This window comes from Chroicocephalus ridibundus, chromosome 13, assembly GCF_963924245.1.
Source record: "Chroicocephalus ridibundus chromosome 13, bChrRid1.1, whole genome shotgun sequence".
NCBI classification, from domain to species: domain Eukaryota; kingdom Metazoa; phylum Chordata; class Aves; order Charadriiformes; family Laridae; genus Chroicocephalus; species Chroicocephalus ridibundus.
Window position 1 is genome coordinate 8640939 of NC_086296.1, and position 20415 is coordinate 8661353.

The window sequence follows — 20415 nt, forward strand, 5'->3', positions numbered from 1 at the left end:
GTTTAATTTTGTTTAAACCATCTATCACACTTCTTTTATTTTTAAGGCTTTTTGAGTGATCCATGGCAGTATACTTCAGAATTGCAAGCTGTAATGACTCTTACCACTTTGTCAACAGGGATAGCAAAGGCCAGATTTTTGCTTACAGATAACTAATAACAATTCTATTATTGCCATTCAGAAACTACTGAAATTATGTCAGCTTATTCCAACAGGCAATAAGCCCAACATTTTTTTGGTCCAAGTTGTTGGAAAAGGATTGCTAATTTTTCATCTATTTCACAAATACACCCTCCATACATCTTTCTCCCATTTAATTACTTAACCAGTCCATTATATTGTGCATCAGAGCACTGACCACGTGGAACTCACTTTTATTTTCCATTCTCTAAGATTAAGTTATTCAATGGCTGTGATGTACTACTAATTTTGTGTCTACAGAGATCATTAAAATCTCTAGTTACAGCCACGTCTGCAATGTCTTCAAACTATCTCAGTCCAACATTTAAAAAATGTTTTTAAAATGAATGCTCTTCAATTTAAAATAAAGAAAAAGAGCAGATATTTTCTGCTTTCTCTTTCTTCTATCCTATATTCCTCTTTCTCTTAACACTTTTGTCTTATTTACATTTAATTTCCACCCTTTTACATTATGCATTGTAATTGCACATTTAAACCAACAAAATCACGCACATACTATATGTTATTTGTGAGAAAGAAAATGCCTAATTGTAGCATTTTCCATATTTTGTCGACTTTGTTATGGAAACACACAGCCAGCTTTGAAAATATGTTTCTGTAACACTTGAACTGTCAAAAGTATTTTCGAAATTGTGTTTTTAAATATAATTTGATCATCACAAAATATAATAGTTGCCTTATTGCTTCTTACTCAGTTTTTCCTGTTCGATTACCAGCCACCTGTAGACAGAAAAGAATCTTTTTGCTATCAATATAAACTCTGCCCCTGGAATGTTTTGCTGAAATACTTATTTTACTTCGTGTTAGTCTTGTTTTCTCAATTACTTGTTCCTCACAGCAACCAAATCCAGGGTTCCTATGCTGCTACCAAGGAAAATAGGTCTGGTTTTCATCTCCTGGAAGAGACAAAGATCACTGGGAGCACGCCAAGAGCAACAGCACTATCAAAATCAGCCCAGATTTGAATAAAGGTGCCAAAGTAAACAAACTTCCAAAACTCAGCTGCCATTTGTGTTCAGTGAAAGGACTTTCAAAAAAGCAAAGTTAGAAACATCTTTAAGTGAGACTGCTTCTTGAAAAACAGGCCTTGTTAAGAGGTCTCAGACGGGACTCAATTCCTAACGCAAAGCTTTAAAGCATTCAAGCCCTGTTTTCTGACATGGTTTAGAACGTGACAGTTTCAAGCTGGCCTCCTTAAGTAAAATATGCACTGAATTAAGCAAAACTTCCACGAGTAATGAATCTGATAGCGGTACCCTAAAACATCAGCTTAAAAGCATCAGTGATCCATTATGAAACAGACGTTATAAAATGATTAAAAGCTTTAGGGTTAAAGAGAAAGAACAGGGTGCTGCAGCATTTCCATCCGAGTAAATCAGAATAGTAAAACTGTCAATTCTTTTACCACTATGCAAAATTGATATTGGTTAAAACCCTAAGCCTTTCATTATCTAAATTAAAAGTATACTGTGTTTATTGAATTCAGAGATTAGCTTGCTGTTATACACAGTAGTCTTACTTTGATGTCTCAGGATTAATATTCATGAAGTTTCAGACTATTAACTACACACGTATAATATCTGACAAGAAACATATCTTACAGACTACAATTATTGTAGGATGCTTTTAGTTCAGATTTTATCTTTCATTTTGCTGTGGATTCCCATGAAGTTTTCATACTGTCAAATGATGTTTTAAGGTTGGTTCTGGCAGGTTTATAATATTGATGGATCTGGCTAAAACTTAAGACATTCAAATCCAAAGGACACTTTTCAATTTCTTTCTCATTTTTAAATAGTTTAGTTAGCTTTCAAATTTAGTTGCTGGAAATGCTGTCATGAAACCTTTGTAAACTACTATAAAAACCACAATTCACGACAAAAAAATGCCTTTTTTTTTCCCCACATGGCACCAGTGCTCTGAAAATAATGTTGATCACTGAAACAGAAAAATAGCAGAAAAATCAAGCACTACATGAGGAAAAGTCTAGCACCATCAGAGAGCACCAGTTACACTGTTAACTCATCTTATGCTTAGTTCTAGCTGACAGAGTGACTATATGAGCACTATAAGAACTATAATTCAGGGAGTCACGTACAATAAGCAAACAGGTAAATGCACTGCGTTTCTGATTAGCTGCTTGTGGTAGAGAACAGTTTTTGATGGCAGGTGAAGGCTGCCTGGGAGCATCAGCTCTCAGCTGAAGGCTTTCTTGGGCTGTTTTGTAAAACTTCTTACCATCAGATTCCAACCACGGAGCTATGTAAGATCTCAGTGGCATAGCTAAGATCTGATAAATCAAGAATGTGAGAAATATAAATAAGATATGAAGGTAAAGACAACATAAAAAGTTATCTCCAAGTACATCAAGGGAATGTCATCAACCATAAGAGTTCCTCTGAGTCAAAAATGCATGGTGACAATTTGTGGAGTAAGTTAGGGGAAGAAAAAAAGTCATTAATGTGGAGAGAATCTCATGGTTAAGAGAGATGGCCCCAACAAGTTGCCATAAACACAAGAAATTGTAAGCTGATAATTTTTTCAGAATTCCGACTAAAACTCAAACCCAAAAATCATGTATCACTTGTTTGGTAATTACCATACAAGATAGCTGCTGTGCAGAGAGCACTCCCCACCTATGCCTCTCTGATGCCGCTTTAAAGCTCCTACCTATTTCCCATAGTGCAGGAGAGAAAGTCATAAACTGCACAGCAATAGCAACAAAACGCAATAACAAAAGCAAATGTCAGAATTTGAATTGCAAACTACAGATGAGCCTTGACTGCTAAAGCTAAATCCAGATTTGAACATTAAAGATTTGAAGTTGCTCTGCTGGGGCTAGAGGTTGCTTCTGCTCATCCCTTTTATAAACTACTAGGCTTTACAGGTAGACTAGAGCTGGTAGGGATGGAGAATCACTGCATAGCAACTCTCAAAGACAAGTTTACAGGATTCATGGGAAAGATTTACTATTTTAATAGAGAATATATCCAAATTACTCTTTATATAATAGGGAATGATTTTTCTAATAGAGTTGTGGCGCAGGAATATAACTTTCTAAAACAGAGAATAATTTCTCCTGAAAACAAAAAATGTTTTAGACCCCACCGTGTGAGCCCTAATTCCCACTCAAATATCTTGATTTAGAAAAATACAGAATTAATCTTTTGAAAGGCACTGAATTTCCCATCAATTTGAAATTTTGTAGCTTCAGTTTTTCTGTCTTTGAAATTACACTTTCATGAATATGATCTGTGCAAATGCATATTATTCCTTACATCAGTAAATCTATTAAATTGTGTGTTTTGTTCCAACACAGAAATGTCATTACATAAAACTGGTTTCAGTTTAGCACTCAGTGTAAAAGTTTAAATGGGAATGAAACAAATGATATTTTTCAGTCCTACAATTATTCCCTGAAAGCATGATGGGGAAAAAGACTTAAAATGCCCAAACACAAAACAATGAAATATTAACTGCTAAAAGCACTTGTTTCCCTCTAAAAATACAAATATTAAATTATTTCATTACACGCACAGTCACACCTGAAAGAACTCAAAAGCCACAGACTATGAATCCAGAAAAGATAATGGACAAAGCAGCTCTCTATTATTAGCTACTGCTGTACTTTTAGGCTGTTTTATGCTAATAAACATTATAAGAACCTATCTACATGCATATGGTAATAGGTAACATATTTTTAACTCATGCAAATTTGTAAAACAAACTTCAAGATCCGACGTTAAGAAGCTTAGCTAAAATGATGTTTTATGTGGTGATTTTTTGCAAAATATATTACAAACGTTCTTAATAGGACTTGAAGGTGAGAGCTGTAGCATGTATGTATGTAGAATATCATAGAAGATGATTTGTATATCTGGCACTTCGGGTTCTAGATACTTCTGCTTTTAAGATAAGGCGACTGCATAAAGTTGAATCCTACTAAGTATTGTAAATAAATAATGTAAAAAGAAATAGGCAGGGAGGTTAAACCAGGAGAAACCTTTAATGGCGAATAGCTAACTTAATAGGTGCATGTTAACACCAGGCATTTTTCTGGGTACAGATACAGGAAGACTGAACCTCAAAGCACTCTGTGTGCTCTGTATGATGAACTCAGTGAACTCCAATTAATCCACTGTGATACCTGATCAAGAGCTGTTTACATGCATTTTATAATGTTGATCCTTTACTAATAAAGTCTGTAAAAATCTATGACAAATTCAAGATTCATACTTTGATCATTTGTCCCTTTCTTCACAACAGAAATGACAAGAGGTGTCCCTGTATAGCACAACCTCTTGCTGTGCATAAAACTTAATGCAAACTCCACAAGACCTACTCGTAGCCCCAGGATCAGAATCATCACACTCAGCGCGGGCCCAGCACTGGCCTATGGAGAAATCTGGTCTGTGCTCTGATAAAGGTTACCATTTCAGTGTACAGAACTGAGGGATCAGAATGTACTGATGCTTAGATTTTTAAGGGAAAATGACAAATTATTTTATCAGGGCGTTCTGTTCTCAAGAAATAATGCCTGAGAGATTAAGAAGCATCCCTGAAGAATTACTGTAGATATGTCACCCTGGTCTCCTAAAACTCTGCAGGATTTGCAACAGCTTACCAAGCTTTCTGTTTTATTAATAAAACTTGAGAGAACTTATTAAATAAAAAACATGCTCCGAAAGTGAACTCCTATTTTCAACATTAATATACTGAATTAATGTTCTGTATCAATTCTCCCCCAAACTGTTGGAGACGGTTGGAAATTTATTTCAAAAGAAGAAAAGTAATGCTGTCAACATTTTCGTGCTATGTTTCAACTTGCTGGTAACACCAACAGGAAAGCCCTTGGAATATAAAATAATTGTTTACAGTTTTCTCTTTGCAACATTTTTCTGTGCCACAAGTACAGGACAACAGTGCAATTCATCTGCCACTCAAACCAATTATTGTTTTGCCCTACTTTGTTTGCTCACGGTCTACATCGTGGTTTACTCCCTGGCGGTTACGTGAATCCTCAGCATTGCATTGGGAGGCTTCAGGCACCTCAGTGGAAAACCAAACAGTGGGAACCACTAGCTAAAAGCTGCAGAAGTCTCGGAGCTCTTCCCCAGGGTTTGAGATGCTACTAAGAGGCTTATAACCGGTCTTTGCATTCCTGAACACACTCCTTTAAAGTGCTTGTTTTGGTGCCACAAGCTCCTCAGGCAGCTACAAAATCCCAGAATCAGTTTTAAATACTCACATTTTCTTAATCAACATATTCACAGAATCACAGAATGGTTTGGGTTAGAAGGGACCTTAAAGATCATTTAGTTCCAAGTCCCCCTGCCCTGGGCAGGGACACCTCCCACTGGACCAGGTTGCTCAAAGTCGCGACCAACCTGCCCTTGAACACCTCCAGGGATGGGGCAGCCACAGCTTCTCTGGGCAACCTGGGCCAGTGAGCAATAGGTTTAGAACGTCACAGACAGGGCAGCAGACACAGGGATTTATCACTCATCTTTCATTATTACTGGGAGGAAATAAAAAATACCAAAATGATCTTTTGCCTGGCTTTTGCCACTTTCAAGTTCTTCTGTCAGCCCTATTTCAGCATTGGCTGCTTGAGAGACTGATAGAAGCAAAACGTTTGGGCCATGCAACTAAATCATCTCATGGAATGAAGAAAATTTCTTCATCCAGTAAAACAGTAAAGGGAATGTCTAAAACATTCCCCATCAACATAAAATCAAATTGTCATCAACTAGCACAATTGTCTCACACATCAATCAAAACAGATTCTCTCAAAAGGAAGGAAGATGGAAAGCCAGGAAACATTACATCATAGGGAAACATATTTCTTTTCACTAACTAGAGAATACTTGCAAGCTTCAGAATCAAAATTTGACTGATAAGGTCTGAGGCAGTGGAGAAATTTATATGATTAGAAGCATTTAGAGGACAAATAGTATCTTGTTGCTTCCTGTCTAAATGTCTTCATGACTGATGTGTATCCAGTTGTTCTTGTGCTAGTGCTGTCTTTCAAATTCTGTAGCCTTCTGCGTCTGTAACATTCATGCCTCTAAGGGCATGCAAGCATACCCTCTTGGTTTCATTTTGTCATTGTAAAAAAGCTACGCTCTTCTAGTGTTTCCTTGTAAGACCAAATTTAATTCCTCTGATCATCCCACTGCTCCACATCCATAACAGCTTCCATTAATCTAGTTTGGAAAGGAGTGACTACAACTACCAGATGAGGCCACAGTTACATCTTATCGAAGGATGTAAGATTTCTCAACTGACCCTAGAAATCTGCTGTGTGACATGGCCTGACATTTGCCTACATTTGCCTTTAAGTTGTACCACACTGGTGGATCGTAGTGATTGTGAGATCTAGTTCCACACCCAGATTTCTCCTCGCCTCATCGCCACAGAGAAGATCCTCCCTGTGAGCTGGCTTGCACAATCAGAAAAGTCAACCAGAAGTACAAAGATTAAATATCAATTTACTAATGTGTATTCAACTAGGTTAATAAAGCCAGCTCATGCTGGTAGCCTGTTTTTAGCGAGCTATCTATCTGCTTCATTTAGTTGAATTACTTAATCCAAGTAAATTACCATGCTTATTAGTACTTCCTGTCAACTAGTCACAACACACCATCTCACTCAGTAAATTATACCAGAGGGAAAAGAGCTCGCTCTTGTAATACGATTATCTGGGACCAAAATGAATAGTTCTGAAAGCTCATCCGAAGATTTATACTCTTAACAATATTGTTAGGAGAAAATCTGCCCACTATAAATCATTCTCACGTTGAAACAACTAGTGAAAACAATAATCCGTGTAACAACTGCCTGAAAAAAGGGGAAGGCAAAATGAACTCCCATTACAAGACAACAAAAGATGGAAGCGTCTAGGAGTTAAAAATTACTCACAAAAGAAAATATGACTCTTGAGATAGAGACTCGGCTTTAAAAAGACAAATTTAAAAACTGTATTATGCAAACACAGAACTGCTTTGAATGTATAGATGTGATTTATACCTTAACAGTCATACAACTTATAAATAATTTGCTTTTAATGTTACATGTTGCTTGTTACCAGACATCAGAGGCAGCTAGTTCTGACAGAGAAAAATCAATGCGATTTTGCCAATGATTGACTTTTATCAGTCCATCTTTTCACAGTAATCTCTTTTTTTATCCATTTGTTTGATGTCCTTTTCTTTCCCTTTGCAATTTAAAAGGAAACTGACTTTTGAACGTTTCATACTTGTTTCTAGCTAGAAAAAAAAAAATAATGTATGTCTTAAATCTGGTACACTTCTCATTTGGAAGAGAGAGAGAGAGACTGGTCAGTCCAAGTACCTTCACATTGTCCAAAAGCAAAAAGGAGGAAACCTATAAGGCTGAATCTCACCTCAATTTAAAATAAGGTTTGTAAATATAAAACTATTCCAAACTGTAATGTGTGTACTTAGAACAATACAGTCTAATTTATCTACATATGCAAATGCATAATTTACCTTCACTCTTACGCGTAGATTATTTTTTTCTGTTGTCTATTCCAGAATCTAGGAAGAGTTCACTATGCAGGAACATACAGTTATTTTTAAAACTGACAAAAACCGTGATGTTCAGCCACCAGAACCACAGCATCCACCAGAAGTCAATTTCATGCTAGTGAAATATGATTTTAAAAATTAAAAGAAAATATTTTCCAGTTGCTTTTGCTTATTGTTATTACCTGTATCTTGTTAAACATGTATATAGAAAATCTTCATGTTATAATGCATCATAAAGCCCTATTCATGCCCATCACATTTACCAAACATGGAAACCTAAAACAACATGATAATTTGATGTGACACTGAAGTAGCTGGTGGTCTTGATTAAATTTAAATCACAGTCAGTACTATTATGCTGCACATTGCCCCCTTTTATCTATGTTGCATATCATTTTATTAACATGGTCTTCAGCTACTGGATAAAAGTTTTCTATAGATGTAATAACCAACGAAAGTGTACATTTAATTTACTAGCCTTTCATCACCTTAGTCCTCACTTCACTGTATGAAATAATCAGAACATAACGAGCTGGTAGTACAATAAACCTTTCATTAAACATGAACTCAGGCAGCTGAAAGAAATATACACAGTAAAAATTTAAAAATAGATGTACTTCGTCTCCACAGAATGAAGGTTAGTTCCTCTCTCCAGATGTACAGCCATTCTCATCCTTGCTTACATAGTCTATCATCTGCCTGTTTAAAGAAGATAGGCAGGCCAACCCTACAAGAGTTAGATTTTCCGGGGCGCTTAAGTGGTGCTAACCATATGGAGGACCCCTCATCCACTCCAGCACAGTGAGGACAAAAGTCAAACCAGTAACTCAGTATCTCCATCCCTTCAGGCCAGGAGAAGAAACTTCAGCTGCATTACGGGCCTGAATGAAAATGCGACTGAACTGAGGGAGAGGGGAGTGAGCGTGTGGGTGCTCCTGTTATCGTACTATGAGTAAAACCTAAGGAACTTTGCAGTTTAGAGATTCAAAGATTTCAGAAGATATTTGGGAGGTGTAGGGGAGGGAAAAAGTGAGTGAAAGACCTTTAAGGTTGCTTCACAGAAATTCATCCAAAAATACTGTCATAAAAAAATGACTAGCCATGTTTGCATGGAGTTATTACAGAAATGTAATTGTAATGCATGGAAATAATTAAAAAAATAATGACTGGCCAAATTAACACAAAGACAAAAATTAAAGAAAATTGGATGGGATATCTTCTACCTGAAAACATTTTTTGAACTGATTTGTTTTGTTTTGTTTTTTTCTCTTTGCATTGGTAGGAATCTACAATTAAAATAGCTTCTTTGCTATTCATGTAGAGGAACATCCTTTTCAAGAAAAAAAAAATTAATATCAAATTCAAGAGGGAAAAAGAAATCTACCAAGGACTTTCAAGGACATATGGCTTGGTATTGTTCAGCATATTTCAAGCTCTGTAATACAGACAGTTCTCTTTTCCTCTGCACTGACAAAATGAAACGAAGTACAGGTTATTATTTAAAGCAAGCAAACCTGCAGCAGTACCAAAAAGTTGAAATAAGGATTGAGAAAACTGAAGCCCAGTAGTATCATCTTCAATTAAATGTAATTTAAGTGATCAGGAGTCATTAACTTCTTAATTTGCACCTTGCCCCATTAAACATGGTGGGGTTTTGTAGGTTTTTTCTTATCAGCTGAGTCATACAAAGTAAATTCTCTGATGTAGTAGATCTATTTGCACTATAAAGAACTGAAGCTTAAATCCTTGGTTTTCACTTGGCAACACAGGCTTTGTAATTTGGTGCTTAGATTAATGTGTATACTGTATTTAAAGTGAGATTTTACCATAATGATCATTAATGGCCGATTTGTCTGTCAGACAATAAAAAGATTAGCTGGCATGGTATTTGGGACTTTTACCTTTGCAATACTAAAAACTACTTCAGCTCTGTCAGTAAATTTCAGGGTATACAGGCACATTTTTGAAATGAATATTGAGAAGTGAATGATGACTGCCATCAGGTAATGAATGTTATTAAAAGGTTCAAGTGTTTTTTTCACAGATTATGTCAGTTGTCTGGTCTGGAAACTGCAGTTTGCTTTTCAATTAATTGTATTTATATGATCAACAGTTAGGGGTGTGTTAGGTGTGAGATGATAAATGGGCTTGTGGTTAGGACATGCTACTCACTCCTTTTGATGTCGGAAAACTAGTAGGTCTTACCTCAAAATTTCTTTTTGTCTTGTTTTTTCTGTTTTGCAAGGAAAAAACAGTTTTACATTTCACTCCTCTTCTTCAATAAATTTCTTTGTATCCTACAGTAACTCAAAAGAAATCCAATGTGGATATTAACACAACCAAAAGAAGAAACAATTTTTTAGTCTCATAGAGTAAAAGGTAAGAAAAAATTCTAAAATCTGATGAGGGCTGAATTAGTTTATGCAAAGTCCTTTCCTGCATCTTCCCGTATTTGCATTTTAGATGAAAAATGTTTTTATTACTTCTGTAAAGACTAAAAAAATAAATCTTAATCTCCTGTCCATATTTACAGACTTTGAACAGCATGTTATAAGAAGCTTAGCAGTATAGACTTAATAACCATTCTTTAAAAAGCTGGAGGCAACATACTTTGAACAGAAGTTTCTACATGAACCAAAAATTGGTCTGTGTGGACAATTTAACCATCCTTTGTTATATTGTTAACTACTGCTCATATTCTTCTCACATTTACGTACATTTGTAACAATAACTCAAAACCTAGTGACCTAGAGGTATCTAAGTACCCCTTTGTACTTCCACCCTACTGCTAACTTATCACCTTCCACCTTATAAAGCATATACATATTATAAAAGCAGATTCCTAAATTTCAGAAATTAATAGATTGCCAGATATAGAAATAGCATAACTTTGAGCACGTAGTCATGAGATCTAGTAAAAAAGGCAACACAGGAGGAAAAAAAAATCTGCTCTAGATACCAAAGGTCAAACCTTCTGAAACTAGATACTGTGGAATCCTACAGCTGGGCTCCAGAAAGGCAGCAGTCAGGTTATACTGCTCTATCCACCATCTTTCCCACAGTTAAGTAACGTTAGAAATAATATTTTAAAAGTACACTGAATAGTTTTCGTTTATTAAATTTTCTGAATCAGTAGTGTCTGTGAAAAAGACGTGAAATCATTAGGTTGAGAGCAAATGGTATGTTCAATTATCATCTGATAAAAATAAAATATGCAGAAGACAATCCGTCTTTAAAACGCCATCTGTAGCCAAAGAAGAGCACACGTCACTGCCTTTGGCTACCTCTGGCTGGGTGCTAATATCTTACCATTATTAGCCTATTGTGACAGAGTTCATACACACGTCAGATATATCACCTACGGATAATTTTTTTTTGTCAGACTAACAGTTATTCTTTCTTTCAATTAATTGGTTTGGGAGAGTTAAAAAAAAGAATAGAATTTAACAACACACATTCCTTATCTTATTTTGCAACTCTTCAAGGGAAAAGATGAATTCTTCAATTTAAATAAGTTTAAATTGAAGAATTTAAATAAAGCTCCATTTGAAGAATTTAAATAAAGCTCCAGTCCATCATTTATGTCTGAATTTCACTGGATTCTGAATACACTACTCAAAGCGGGTAAATGACTTCAAGCCTTCCATTTTGGTAATAGATTCTTTAAGTAAAAGAGCATTCTGCTAATACAGAGAAGTTAATCCCCTGCATCAATGCAGGGAAATATTTCATTTAAGAAAAACGTTCAGAAAAGCATCAATCCTACAGAGGATCACAGAATCAGAAACATTAGTGTTGGAAAGGACATCTGGAGATCTCTAGTCCAACCTACCACTTGATGAAGGTCTATTGCCAACACCAGATATGGGGAGGCCGACCTTTGTGTAGCTGATCCCGGCAAACCTTGTGTGACACCTCTTGCAATGCAGGACTACCCTTCCTCATCAGCATTTTGTGAATATATAGGATTGAAGATCGGGAAAATTGTCAGCAAGTATACCAGATATCATCATACCTAAACAATTTCAGAATAACTCATCAAAAGTGTGATTGCTCTTTTTCTTTTACAGAAGTTGTATTCTCTACAACGTAGCAATATGTCTAATCTCAAAGCTGTTTTGCCTAATTTGCAGTATCTCTCTCGTTAATAAGGAATCAGATTAAACTGCAAAGACAGTTGTCTTGGTCCATAGATATTTAGCGTTAGGAAGAATTTGAGAAAGTAAGGTACAGTTAAGATTACCTTCTAATCTTTTTCCTTACTAACACATGAAGATAGATTAAAATACAACACAGCCTTAAATCAATCATCCTCCTGTGCAAATGCAGGAACTCAGCAGGGAAGCAAACTACATTTATTCTATATTACGGGCATAAAGCAAGTTGTTTTGTGGTCAACGTGACATTTAAATAAAGCACTTCAGAAAGGTTTAATTTTCTGCTTTACAGCAAGAGTAATAAAATCTGTATTGGTCCCAATCGCCATCCACATTAAAAAAAATGCTGCAATCAACTGCGGATTTCAGAAGGATGGTATAATTAATGGCTTTCTGCTGGCTGCATTTTTAGTAACTGTGATTTGCATGGAGCTGGATCTCTTTCCAGTTTTGGAAAGGTTGAAGAAAAATGTAGTCAGACCAAGCTAGGTTCTCCACCCTGTGTCTACTATTACACAGTTACACTGTGAGCAGTGGAACTGCATTGGTGTGAGATAGGCTGCTGTATTTAGAAAATCTCTGGGGCAGTGTTCAGTAGCCTAAACAAGTTGTGCAGGCTGCCAGGCAGCTCAGTGAGTGCTACATGAGTTTACTTTCAGAATTCCAAAGCATCTTTTCTTTTCCATCAAAACCAAATGGAGAAACTCAGGAAACACTACATGCACACACACAAGAAGAGAAGAAAAAAAAGAAAGAAAGAAGAAACTGGAAATCACCTTGCCTTCCTTCAAAGTAAAAACCAGTATATTTTAACAAAATATGTTCCTACAGAGATACTCCCTGTTTGAGCCTACTCCCTCCATTTTTAATGGGATCATTGAAATCTGTGAGAGACAGAATACGCACCCTCTTAGTGATTGTGTCTTCTATAGGTTATTTTTTCTTTTTTTTTTTTCCATCTTTATGCAATCAAAGAACACGAGACCTACATGTAGCAGAGACACATATGGATTAACTGCTTGACTGTGCACGAAGGACTTTCGAGCACACAGCTCTCCTTTCTCTAGTTTTAACTGGACCTCTGTCAAGTCCACCTGCTTAGATTCATCAGAGTTTTGTGCAAACCTTTTACTTCAATTCAAACCAAAGGGATCTCATTACGGAAACACACTTCCAGGCTTAATTTAAAACCATTCTCCATTTTCTACCATGGCCTGTAATATGTAATTGAAGCTGCTGAGTTTTGATGTCTAATGATAAATGAAAGAGAAATTCACTGTACTTAGACTGAAACATTTAGTGCAACTAATATTCATGACTATTCCGACAGCAGTGATCCAGTGATTCAGAAATGCTGCTCAATAGCTGCTGTAGAAGCTGCTACAGGAAAAAAAGAGAAGGACCCCACAAGCCTAAGACTGAGGAAAGTTGGCATTTACTTCTTGCCAACTTTTGTGCCTGATACCCTTTACTGTTTTAAAAATGACTATTTCTACCAGACAAGACTACAAGAACTATTTTAACAGGAATACCACAAGACAATAACTTGGGCTACCATGTGCAACTGACCCGCGCTACATTTATGAAATGTCTGCAGCAGAAGATTAATTGCCAATATGGAAGAAATCTACTACCCAAAACAAAATTTTCACATGTAAAATCTATTTGTCCAAGAACAAAGGCCATGTATCTGCTGTGGATGCCCCATATTGGGATAACATTACCTGCGGATCAGCTACAAATTAGTTTGTGGGCATAATACACAGAATCCCGTTTATTGCGTAGCTGGAGAGATGATTTGTTTCAAACCAGATTTTGAAGGGTACAATATGTGCAGAAAGGATACTCTGTCTGACTGTTCTGAGTCAAGTGTTTGGTATTTGCCGTACTTTATTTTGTTCTTGATAGCATTTCAGCTTGCATGTCTCTGGCCTCTCTCATACATTTTAATATACTCAAAACTAATTCATAGTGTGCAGTAAACACAGCAGATCAAACAGAGAAATTTGTAAAAAAAATATACTTTTTTTTTGATAAAAACATACAGCCTCACAAAAAAAGAACTTTGCAGTGTCCATCACTATCCATCACAGAGTGCATGCAGGGAAACAAAAGTGGTTTTTGCATCTCATCTCTTTGTACTATGTTCTGTGGTAGTTTATCTGAATAATTAAAGTAACAAAAGATTAAGCCATTATTGAGCCATCTTTCCTAGGGAAATGAGGCTTAGATTACAGTGTTTTCTCTTTGTTACTCATTAACAACATTTTTTATTAATTATTGGTTGAGTTCAGATTAATATGACAGAGAAGCAGACATCTCAAACATAGGATACACCTAGATGTGAAAATCAATGGCTGAATAGAGGAATGTGACTCAGATTAGTGGTCACAGCTCTCGCAAAACCTCCAGGGATGGAAAATCTCCATCATAAAGATTTTGTATTAGGAAAGCATGCAGTACATGTTTAACAGCATCAATAAATTGTCAAGAAGTTTAATTCTGATTTTGTTCTCAAAAATATTTCCAGTATATGTTTCAGAGAATTCAGAGTATGAGCATGGAAAGAAATGGCTCAAGTATTTCTTTCATTTCCTTTTCTACTATCACCTACAGCTGAACTTCAGTGTGGTGTAAAACATCTATGCCTAGTCTGCGACAACAAAGCAAAATACCAGATTTTAATATTTCAAATGGCTGAATAGTGTGTACTGCATCAGACCACAGCATTTAGCCTGTATGCCAGGTTTTATTGTAAGACTCTGTACACGATATGTACCTACATACGTGTGTGTTTGTAGGTTCAAAGCATAGGATTAGAAGTATTACTGACACTATTTTTCAGTTCAGCCTTCAAAGTCAGATGCCTTTTCCCTATGAATTCTACCGTATTGACTTCGGGTTTTTTTCAGTGTAGAATACCTATAAAGTTATCAAAAACGTAATTGGTTTAGCTTTTACCTTAGCATCACTACCTCATACGCTCCTCTGAGGCAAAAATGTAAACCTTTAGAGAAGAGGGAGGAGGTTTTCTTGCTTCTCTTTTGGTTTTCAAGCACCAGCCACTTGGAGATGCTCAGGGATTTTTAAAATTGAGGTTAATTCCAAGGAACTGAGTACTACGCAAGTAACATGGTTTCTGAGGAAATATGTTCTATGGCTGTCAGATCTGTATATAATAGATTGGGCAGCTATCTTTTGTGGATCTGCTGGCCTGGAAGGGAGATTTTGTTACAAACGCAAAGAAAAAAAAGAGCACTCTGGTTTCAGGGCAGTGGGGGGGAGGGAAGCTCAGAAATTTTTTCTCTCGTTAAAGTTGTAGTATACTACCGCAATGACACCAAAAGCCCTGTTAATTTTACTAATTAGCTTTGTGCTTTCATTCTTTTGTGGACTGTCTAGAAGAAATAAACACAAAGCCATCAGCAAACTTGATATTTGTGCCACCGACATACTAAAGATAGAAATTCCCTGCAAATTCGTATTATGACAAGGAAACATTATTTCCAGTGCCTATTTAACCATCATCCTTGCAGATATAGCAGGAGGAATTTATACAAGCAAGGAACTCCGTTACTGGTATGAGGGAGCCTGTTCCTGATTGAAACCTGACTACGCTGCCAGTCAAATCCCTATCTCTGGGAAGGGTTCACTGTACTCTTTCCTGTGCTCATTAGTAATTGCAGCATCTTGACAAATTCTCATCATAGAGAGGGCTTGTCTTTTATATTGCAAAATTACCAGTGTTCTTTGGCTGTATACCATCCTGCAAAAGGAAATGTATGCACATAATAGTCACTGAGCAATAGTGACACCACCTTGGATAAACGACACCTCAATTATACTAACAAACATCTCCACTGAGAGAAAGATTTCATATAAGAGAATATGTAAATTACTTTTTATCCATTAGGAGACAAAGGAAGAAAAATGCATGTAATTAACAGAAAGCACAGCAGTAACTAGCTCTCGCCTATGGCTATCTGTTAAGAACAGCAGGAGAAATGTGCCTGTGAAGTCTTCATGTTGGTGTACATGTACCTCTGTTTAACGAGCACGCCATTGCACATCTGGTTCTCAATATCTTTAAAATAAACTTACATCTGTAATGCCTGCGTGTGTTCTGGAAAAAATGACAAAAAGAATAATGGTGGTGGTATCTTTCGTCAAGGTGAAGAAGATGAAGCTTGTTAATTACAAACAGATTATAATTCAGACACCCTCGGTTGTAGATGAACAGAAGGAAATGATTTTGCTACTACAGGGAAGCAGTAACCCTCTTAGTGTGCATGAAATCTCTTTGTCTTTAAGTGATTTGCAAGGTCATGCACGGCTCTGCTTCACCCCAGTGTGTGTAATAGCACAATGACGGTAACAATAGGACATTCAGACACATTTCAGGGATCAATGTTGCAATGATCATATGACTATAAAGTTGTATAACAATCACATTAAGACAACTGAATACAGGAGTTTGGAGATGTTAAAAACCATGCACAAATAGCACATACCATAAGAACCCAGAGTTCACAGCTACAACAGCAAAATGATTCAGGTCAGAACGCACCTGACCTTCTACTCAAGCCATTTAATAAAACTTGATCCAAAACTAGAAGTGCTGACTTTCCATGTGAGCACAAGCAATGTAGATTTGATGCAAATATATTCCTTCATGTCTTTCTTACTTTTGACAACAAACTATAAACTTCATTTGTTTTCTTACGGACCTGGATATTCTTCAGTTTCCAACCACTTCTGAACTCTTCTAAATTCACTTTTTAAATGTGAATTTGAAATCACAGTACCTACCTTAGTGTCAAAGCAAACAAAGAAGTTACTTTGTATCTTTAGAAGTAGTTCTTGCATTGCAGTAATAAAACTAAACAAACTTGTCACCAGTAGGATTCCTATGAATAATTATATTCCATATATTCCTAATTTTTCCAGGTGTCTGGCAGTTTCACACCCCCTGTACCTATTTATAGGCATGTTTTGCCTCAAAACACGTCTCAAAACTCTGACTGTGATTTCTTAAAGGTAGTTCAGCTCACGTAGTGGCTTTGACATTTAATCTGTGCCTCTTGGTTGCTGAGCCATCCTTCCATTTCGACTCTGGCTTTAATTTTTAGCCAATACACCTGCCACAATTCAGTTGAAATGCGTGAAGCAAAACCACTTTACCATCCTAGACAACACAAGCCTTTATGTCTACATTTTCTTGATGCCTTCAAAACATAAGGCTGTATTTTTGAAGTGTGTAGGAAATGCAGAAGCTCCGTGAATAAACCATAATTCATTGTTCACTTTCAAAAAAATATGAAGTACAATTCTTTTATGCCCACTACTAGCATAATTTTTAATGACATCAAATACTAAAAATATTTTAAAGAATGCTTGCTGCTGCAGCTACTCCTGTTACTCCCCATTGCTATATAATTTTGCGGTAATATACTACAGAAAACACCTTTTGTGCAGGTAGTGAGCTATTACTGAAACACTGACAGTATATGAACAGAAAATAATGTACATTACATTGAAGGCATAAACTAACTATGAAGTTTCCTTTGCTTCCACAGACTCAGAATTGACAGTAAGAGGCACAAAGATAAAAGAGACATAAAGATAAACAGTGTTTTCCCAAAGTAACTCTTCTACAGGTACTGACAGTTTTGATGTTTCTTCCAAGCACTAACATTCTTTATTTACTGTTGCATTTCATTTTATGGATTTTTTTTTTCCATGTTGCATTCAACCAGAATAAATGAAGTTTGAGTTATAGCATGTAACATGGTCAGAAAGGGACTTTATAGAATTAGATCAATTCTTGTTTCTTACCCACCTGGATTCATAAAACACTCACAGTGACTCTCTGGTACTATAATCTTTGTGTTTGGTTGCTCATGCTTCACAATCCATTACAAGCTAAAGGAAGAGCTTGTTATGAGAAAACTAGAAGTCTGGGGACTTCGATTATGCTGCTCTCTATTCTGCGTGATTTTTTTCTGAAGCATTTTAAGGAAGTTCTCAATCTCTTATTTCAGCTGTGTATACATGTATTAAATAAAACACTTCAATGAAATCCAGTAAATCTATGATTTCACAGTCATGGAAGTCAACGGAAATACATTCCTCTAGTTAGCTCAGTAACAACATAAATATATTTCCAAAGAAAGCGTGAAAAAATTGGGCAAATTGTAGATGTAAGTGAAATGGAAATGAAGTGAATGGGTGCAAGGAATCCTACTCTACCCACTTTTAGACAGCCCCAATGAGTTTCTTGTAAAAGTTCAATTTACTTACTTTCCCCTGAGCGATATAACAAAGGAAGAGTTGGTAGAACTGATGCAGTATTGTCTTCTAGAGGGAAGACACATCAACTGATTATTCTGGTACAGGAGGAGATAATACACCAAGGATGCTTCTTAACAACTAATTATTGATTAAATAATTTTATGATGTTGAAATACGTGTTAGGAGGTGTCCTTTATAGTTGTATCTCTTAGATTCTTAGAATAATTTACCATCTTTACCCTCCTTTACTCTTTTTAGGGACCCTAAACAATAGGGGATTGAAACACATTTTAAAGGATGCAATTTCTCACTTCTTTTGCTACTTCAGGCAACTGTAGCAAAAGTAGCTGCTTGGATTATTTCCAGTCTGCCTCTCAATATGTATGAAGGAAGAAACAATGGTGCCTGTGATTTAATAAAAGTGATTATCTGTAATGAAAAGCTGTGACCCCCCTGTAATTCATCTAAATGAGATCTGCAAAATAAAAAGGAAAATTTCTTCCTTCTTAGCTTTGACATCCTGGCTGAGAGCATCATCGTTCCAAGTGAGATACTGGGATAAGCCCAAAAGCTACAGACTGAGTGTTACTGAGCACAAAGGTGCAACTAGAATTCTGACTTCACTCTCTACATAAAACTCAATATACATTCCACTGGTAGTGAGATTAGCGCCTAACTATGAAGAAAGTTTGTATATAACAAGTCTACCAGAGAAAATAAACAAACCAATCAACAAAATCATGGGAGTTGGGTACCTAAATCACATGGGCATTTAAGATGCTGGAAATGTTGGGTTTTTTCATTTCCACAAAAATATTCAGGAATACAATAGTAACCACAATGCAGATTGGATGAAAGAATTAAAATTCTGGCTTCTGTGAACCAAAAAAGGGAAATTTCTATTATGGGTCAAATGAAGTGCCTCATTCAATCATTTTGAAACTACTACAGTACTCTTCCATGTATCCAGTAAGTTAAAATTTATATGACCCTACTACTACATTTTGCAATAACAGAAATCTCTTGATACAGAAGTATTTAGTTAAGGAAATCTAAGCTTTACCAAGAAAAAAAAGCTGACAAAAATTTCATACAGTTAAGAACCAAAAAGTAAAGTTAAGAACACCTGTTCTGGAAATTTTAACTGGTATTGATACCAAAAAAAGGACTCTTTCATGAACAGGATGCATCAGAAGGATAGTACTCATTTACCTGAATATAGCTGTAGTGATGCAGATTTCCATTTAATAATGTTAATAACAATTTAATTACTAACCTGTGCCTTCATTGGCAGCCAGGGACTTGTATTGCCTTTGAATTTCCTGCTATATCTCAATTTCTTGTCTCCTAAAATAGCTGCACTTGATAATGGAAATAACTATATGGAAATCCGTGCCGTTACTTGGTCAAGTTACTGGTATTGCATGGAAAAGTCCTGTTCTGAATTACGATCTGGGACTAGTTTTTGTTTAAAACATGCAAATAACCTTGACTAAAGAATGGGCTAACAAACCTATTTTCTTTATGCAAATTATTCTAGTTTATTCCTCTTGTTGTGTTAGAGTTGACTCTAAATGGTTTTTCACCAGATGCCCGAGCCAATCCTATGATCTATTTAATTCAGATCATGTGTTTTGGCTCTGAAAAGGTGACTTTCTTAGTAATTTTAAAATTATTAGCTTTATAGAAAAGTTCTAAAGAACTGACTAGAAAATAGCACACTTATATTTGGTTTAAAACCATTCTATTGAAATTACTAGAGATTTCTTCTCCCAGAATATTGAATTCTATAAAAAGCACAAATAAATATTTTTAACTCTTTGGAGCAACTTCTATAGGAATACATTACACCTTTTCTTAAAGAACCATAGATTCTATCTCTCAAATTATCAGAGATTTAAATACCATAACCCTTGTCACAGTTAGAGAGCTCATTAACTATCAGTGAAAAAGTGCCTTTTCTATCTTGACTCATCAGCTTCTGAGGTATTTCTAGACAAGCAGAATCCCACAGCTCTCTAGCAGTGTTAAGATCCCCGCTATTCTTTTACCATCATTTTGTGTTTTGCTCAATGTCTCACTAGAGCAGTAAGTATTACATATTACATTTTCTGTTTGGACCAATATTAAGATTCATAACTTTTTAAATCTAACACTGACTGCCTTCACCTCCAACAAATTAGTAACTTTATATTAAACTTATATAACCACGGCAA